This window comes from Myxocyprinus asiaticus, chromosome 18, assembly GCF_019703515.2.
Source record: "Myxocyprinus asiaticus isolate MX2 ecotype Aquarium Trade chromosome 18, UBuf_Myxa_2, whole genome shotgun sequence".
In the NCBI taxonomy this organism is placed as follows: domain Eukaryota; kingdom Metazoa; phylum Chordata; class Actinopteri; order Cypriniformes; family Catostomidae; genus Myxocyprinus; species Myxocyprinus asiaticus.
The window spans coordinates 45,590,779-45,597,500 of NC_059361.1; the positions used below are offsets into that span (position 1 = coordinate 45,590,779).

General features: G+C 38.1%; 1 protein-coding gene across 3 annotated transcripts in view; it reads left to right on the top strand.

Moving 5' to 3' along the window:
• The window catches only part of gse1b (Gse1 coiled-coil protein b), a 362,350-nt gene that overhangs the window by 212,250 nt on the left and 143,378 nt on the right, over positions 1-6,722 (top strand). The gene's annotated exons all lie outside the window — the stretch shown is intronic.

A 6,722-nucleotide genomic window follows, 5' to 3' on the forward strand; every position in this document is an offset into this window, starting at 1 on the left:
TGTGCTTAAAACAGTAAGAGGCAGCAGCTGAATGACAGAGAATAGCTTCTCCTCTTCAGAGTTGTAACTTGACACTGCATCTTTTAAAAGCAGCCTGAGATATATATCAAGCTATTAAAGACGTCTGTCTGTGCATGTTTAAATACAAAAATCATTTAAAATAGTCCAGATGTGTCCCCTTTGGTGTTCAGAAATAGTGAGGCCACAGTAGGCCTTGTTTCTTCCTTCTCTCTCAGTTTAAAAACTGAAGCACTTGTGGGCGGGGCCAAGGGTGCGTTGATGTTTTTTCGCTGTAGAGGTGGTCATGAATCAATATACCTGTAGTGATGTAGTGTAGTCGCGGAAGTAGAGAACGAGGCGTTTTTGCAGCTTGGTTTCAATGAATGCTTTTATTCCATTGGGGATTAAGTTTTGATTTCTGAAATTTACAGTATGTTTTTATAGTAGAAAGACCTCTTATATGTAAAAATATCACGGAAAATTTGATTCCTCATGACATGGCCCTTTAATGGGACTTTGCCTTTTTTTAAGTGAAATATTAAGTTAATTGCTACTGTTTATCACTATTTTTCGATTCAGTTATATAAAATAGGGTGTTTTCTAGTTTATTAGTGTATATTAAGTATAAATTTGTTCAATCTAACATTGTCATCCTATTTGTTTACGGAAATTAACCTTGATTTTACTATAACAATTTTGTAGTAACCATGACTGTAGTAACTATGATTTTTGGCGGAAACCATGGTTTTGATGCAAATAACCATGGTTTATTACAGTAATACTTTATTACTATAGTAAAACCATAATTACTATAACGATAATAATGTAGTAACCATGACTGTAGTAACCATGGTTCATTTTGTGGTTACTATGATTATACAACAAATACCATGATTTAACTTTGGTTACTGTAGTAAAACTATGGTTTATTTTCGTACAGGTATGCCACCCTAATAAATATTAGGTGATGTTATTGAATTCTGCAGTACTGATTGCAGAATTAAATAATATCATCCGAAAGTTATATATCTAAAATTATTTTCTTCTTTAAATAGCCTCAATGTAGTAAGCTAATTTTTGTTAGTAGCTTGTAGTGTAGCTAACTACTTCTTTAAAAAGAGTAGCTCTACTGTAGTTTGTAACTTGTAGTTTGGGAAGATAGAGTTTCAGAGTAGCTTCATCAACACTATAGACCTTATTCACAGCGGTGCCATCTTCGATTTTTGACGGGAATGACAACTAGGCTTTGAGGGACAGACATACAGTCACTTCAATGGGTTGAACAGCAGTTTAGTGTTTTTGGATTGTTCTGTGGCAAAACATTGAAAAAACATCTTTTCAATAACATTCAGTAGACATAAAACATCTGACATCCCAACCATGTTGGCCCACTAATTAGTATATGACCACCACCCACATTTACATTTTAACATCTATACAGTTTTCAGCAACTCTGCTCATCCTGATGACTGACAGTGTGAGCTACACCGATATGAGGAGGTTAATGAATTAAAACAAAGGTCGTTTAGATATAGAAGTCTTACACCCTGTCTGCACCAGACGCGAATGATGTTGCATTGTGTCGCAATGGCTTGAGGCTGTCTACACTGGACATGACAAAACGAACCGTTTATTTGTCTTGTTGGCAGGAGCAGTGCCAACGTGTGCAGCTCAAAATGGCCATCTGCAAAACAAATAAATGGTTTAGAATGTTCTCTTCGATGCATCAAGCCGTTGCTGCGTGACACGATGCATCGCAATATGGCTCGCTTCTGGTGTACACAGGGTGTAAGGAACAGCCAGTTTAATTCTAAGAGCAATTACGATTGTTTATGGTGCAAGAAACCTTGACTAGCATTGTATGTGAGTTTGCGTTTTGGCACTCTGCTCCTCTAAACTGAAAGACTCTCACACCTCCTCTTCTGTCAGATGTAATTCTCGCACTGAGGAACAGCTTGGCGACTTGACCCATGTCAGAGTTTAACGCCCAGAGCACCAGTTTCATAATTAGCAGCCTCCATTCCTTGCCTCTGATGGGTAATGACACATTTGCAAATTAATTCTTTGGGCTTGACCACAATTAGCATATGGAGAGCCACCGCTATTATACCGAGATGAAAGAGAGGTGGGGTGGGGGGGCAGATGTTAAAGGTCAATGTGAGTTTATTATGTCTAGGCAAAGATAGATCTCTGAGCCACATGCTTTGTGTTGAATTCATTGATTGATTTATCACAGTGGTCTGGTGTCTTCTTGCATTTTTTTGTGTGTATACTGAGACGCCACTCCATTCTGAGATATAACATGATCTTCTCATTCTCAGAGAGCATGCTAATTGATCGTCCACAGTCTGTTTATTGACTGTTTGATGCATGTTGTGCACAAAATTGGAAAGAGCTGGAATCATATCTGTGAAATAATGTGTATTTTTTACTTTTGGATGATGGGGTATACACCATTATTTGATTTCTTTTTTTTAGACCAGTGTATTATTGCGGCATAATGTATTTCAGTTTAACCAACCCCTTATTGGAGCATAAAAACAAAATGGTTGGTTGCTGTATGTCAGTCAGCAAGCTGCAAAGTGGTCTAAAATGGCGCACTTTATATAGATGATCTCATGACCTTCGCTTGCTTGTGTCCATGATGTTTATGAGACTGTAGGTTGTCACATTTATCACTTTATTACTCACGATTGCCATCTTTGCTGCTGCTATGTGCAGGGTTAGGAGTATATTAATGTAATTACTGCTTAAAAGTTTCTGAAAATTGCTGTGCTTTTCATGCCACATGCATTCAAAGAAGTAAGTAAAAGAATACCATTTCTAAGGTGTGCATGTTCATGACTGTAGTTCCAGTGTCAGCCACTGGAGACAGTTTGTAAATTTGGAAAGCTAACCTGAGTTTAGCTGACAAAACATTCAAGCTCCTGACAGTGATTTTCCTGTGAGAACAGTTTTAAACTTTACAGCAGACTATTACACAACAGTTCACGCAATATTACCACAGAGTCACAACAGTGTGCAAGGCGGTAAGGGCTGGGGGCATCATTGGTACGAAGCAGCGGACAGTCTTAACCCTTTATATAACAAAAATTTATATAACACTTGTTATTTTTACAAGCAAATGAGCTTTGAGGCAAACTCTTCATTGTCACCAATGGTTTGCTGCAGGTTCACCACTACCGGTGAAGAGCTGCAAACATATTGCAATAATTTGTGGTGAATCGCAAACTCATTTGCATTTGAAAATAATGAGTGGGAAATTTGCAGCAAGTTTGCGGTAAGTTATTCAGAACTCTAGATTTTTTGTAAGGGAAATCATGAAGGAGCTTATGCAACACAGCGCAGACACCTGACAACAGTGCTGCAGGAAGTGACAAAAAATATTGTTTTCCAGACTGGTCCAGGTAATGCACATGCACGTCTTCGAGTTAACTGACAGGCAATGTTCGTATCCAAAATGTGATTGGCTATTTTGCCTGTAGGGTAGGACTTCCATTTCTACACCTGCTGTATAGGGTGTTCCAATTTCTTCCATTAATTATAATACTAGTGCTCCATCTCAGCTAAACTGTCTCTGAAGTGACCCAGTGTTTTAGTGAGCTGCTGTCACTATAGATCGCACACTGAGTCTGAGAAGGCAAGGGACCAAACACTTCATGTTCTGAGGAGAGACCACTTAAAATGCAACAAGTGAACTGTGGTTGGTTGTTAACATTTCAATCAGGTGGTCGCTTCCTCTAATTGTGTTGTTGTTTTTCATAGAAACGTTGACAGTCTATGCTTGGATGACTAAATCTAACTTTGTTCTCTCTAGCAACATCTGTGGTTGAAACTTAAAATTGCAATTATTTTGCAAAAGAACACTTTACGTCAGTCGTGTTTTGGCACTGCTGTTCTGGCAGATGAATCTCATGATTTGAGGTTACCTGTACATCGCCTGTGATCATGACAGAGATATACAGAGCCGGAGTCATAACGTGCTATTTTCATGTTGCTATTATGTTATACGATCCAACATTTAAAACTGAAATATTGCTTGATTTGATGAAGAAAAATCAATCTTATTTAAATATTTTGAATGAATGAATTGTACACTTATAGCGCTTTTCTGACAATACACTCAAAGCGCTTTTACATAGAGAACAGGGGACTCAATCACCTCAATCACCAATATATCCACAGTATGTTTTAATATGATCATTCAAGTGTTTTATCTACTATTAATGTTTGTATTGTACTGCACTTATCAATTTGATTCGTGATATGGCTGATACGAGTTCAAGGGAAGATTTTATTATTATTTTTATAACATTGTACAGCCTCAGTTAATAATGCAAGAGAACCATAATACTACAATAGTATGTCTGTGCAATGCACACAATAACACTGTTAACTAAAAACATAAAGTGAGGATTCAGTAATTATGGGGATAAAATGTACTTTATTAAACATGAAAATAATATGCTTAAATATGCAATATAACAATTACAAGAAGTACATTTCAGAAGTCATAAATAATAGTAAACATGTCACAGTAACTTCCACCGACAACGCAGATACATCACGATCTGTTAACACATGAGTAATGTTCGATTCATGCAAGCATGACAAGCAATATTAGCTTCAACAACCCTACCAGACAACATATCCAAGCATTATAACAGGTAAACAACTTCGCCAAATGGATAACAGATAAACATCCATGCAGACTGCAGCGATGTTGTCCTGAACTGCGTGAGTGTGACTGACTGAACTGAACAGCGTAGTTAGTTTCTCCAGCCGGAACATGAGACAGTTGGTACTTCTTTCTTGTGTTTACAGACATGACGTAATGACACAAGGATGAACGACATACGCCAGCAAATCCGACCCAACAGCTCAAAATAGAAATAATTTTTATAGGCTTACCGTAGTGAATCGGGGTAAGGTAAGGACATTGTTTTGAACACTGATTGTTTATGGACTCAATCAGTAATAGCTATTTGTTCATTTTTAACCAAAAAATCATATGTAGTACAGCTTTATTAAAATAAGACCATCCAACACTGACCACGTTTACATGCACTTAAGAAAACGGTTTATTCCAGGGTTTTTGCAGAAAGCGGCATTCTGAAATGTCATGTAAACAAGAATGCCAATTTCCTTACGCTGCTTAAGGGTTTGAAAGAAAGCAGTTTAACACACCCAGGTTTCTCCTGGGGAACGCAGCTTATGTGGCCATGTAAACGCATAAGCGGCAAGCGTGCATAAACAGACCGGTTAACAAACATCATAGGATGGAGTACAGTGAGAAAAGCACATACACTATAAACTATACCCATATATACACATCAATGTAAAACATCGACTACTGTCCCTCACGTTCATGTACAGTATATGCGCTTGCACATTGGGAGAATCCTGGAGTTTTACGTAAGAGGGAAACCCCACTATTGCAGAGCAATTCCCCTGCAGGTCGCGATGGAAAGTTAAGGAAGCAAACTCAGCAACAACTCTGGAATATCTGGAAATAAAGCAAAGCAACAGAGAACAAAATAGTGAAAGCCATGTTTGTTATTTACACAAGCATCGTGGGGAAATGATGTTTCTGTGGAGAAAGCTGCTTACTGACCAAGCCGCATGGATATTGGAGTAAAGAGTACGCCGCTTATACAGTGCATGTAAACGGAAACTCCACTTTCTCGCAATGAGCCACTTTCTGGTGTCCATATAAGCATAGTCATTGATTGAAAGAACGAGACTGAAGTAATTTCTTTGTCATTTGTAATGGAGTTTTTGGGGTGAAATGAGACCTGGACATGTTTATAAGAGATTCACCCTTTTACATTATTCTGTATCATTCTAAGTAGTTTAATTTAGCAGTGTATCTGGACTGAATGCGCATTTATAGGTTCGGTTTTCGTTTTTCTTTTGCAAACTCCAGTTGGTATTTATTATTTTAGTTAGTTTTTATCTTCATATTAGTTTTCGTTAACATTAACACGAACACACACACACACACACACACATACACACGCACACTGCTCCGAAGGGTCCTGGTAGTTTCAGGCAGGTGGTCCCAGATGGTTCGTGGCATCACTCTCTCCATCTGTCTCTCTCTCTCTCTCTCTCTCTCTCTCTCTCTCTCTCTCATGTATGTGTAGTATAGAGGGAGGTACAGACAGACAGACAGACAGACTAGAGGCAGGTGATTTATCAGGCTGTGTGTGTGTGTGTGTGTGTGTGTGTGTGTATGTATACTGAGAGTGAGACAGCCCTCAGGATATGAGGCATCCTCTCCTCCTCTCATCTGTCTCGCTTTCAACCCGTGACTCTGTCTCTCTCTACAGCTGGTTTCGTTCTGCTCTGCAGCCCTGCAGCAGATAGTTAAACCCCCACCCGTTGTGCGCCAGTGTGTGTGTGTGTGTGTGTGTGTGTGTGTGTGTGTGTGTGTGATGGAGGGGAGTAATGGCACGAAAGACGTGTTTCAAAGCCAACAACATACAAGAGAGAGACAGAAAGAGAGAGAATTTTATTGGCATAATTGTTTTACATATATTATTTCAATATGTTTGTATTGTATTTGTATATTGTTACTATTATTATTACTATTAATGGTACCTTATTATTTATTTTGTTTTATTTAATTTTGTCACGGTTGTTTGTGAATTGATGCTTTTGCAAAATTGTATATAAGATAATTATGTATTGTATGTAATTGTATTTAATAATTGTGTTCT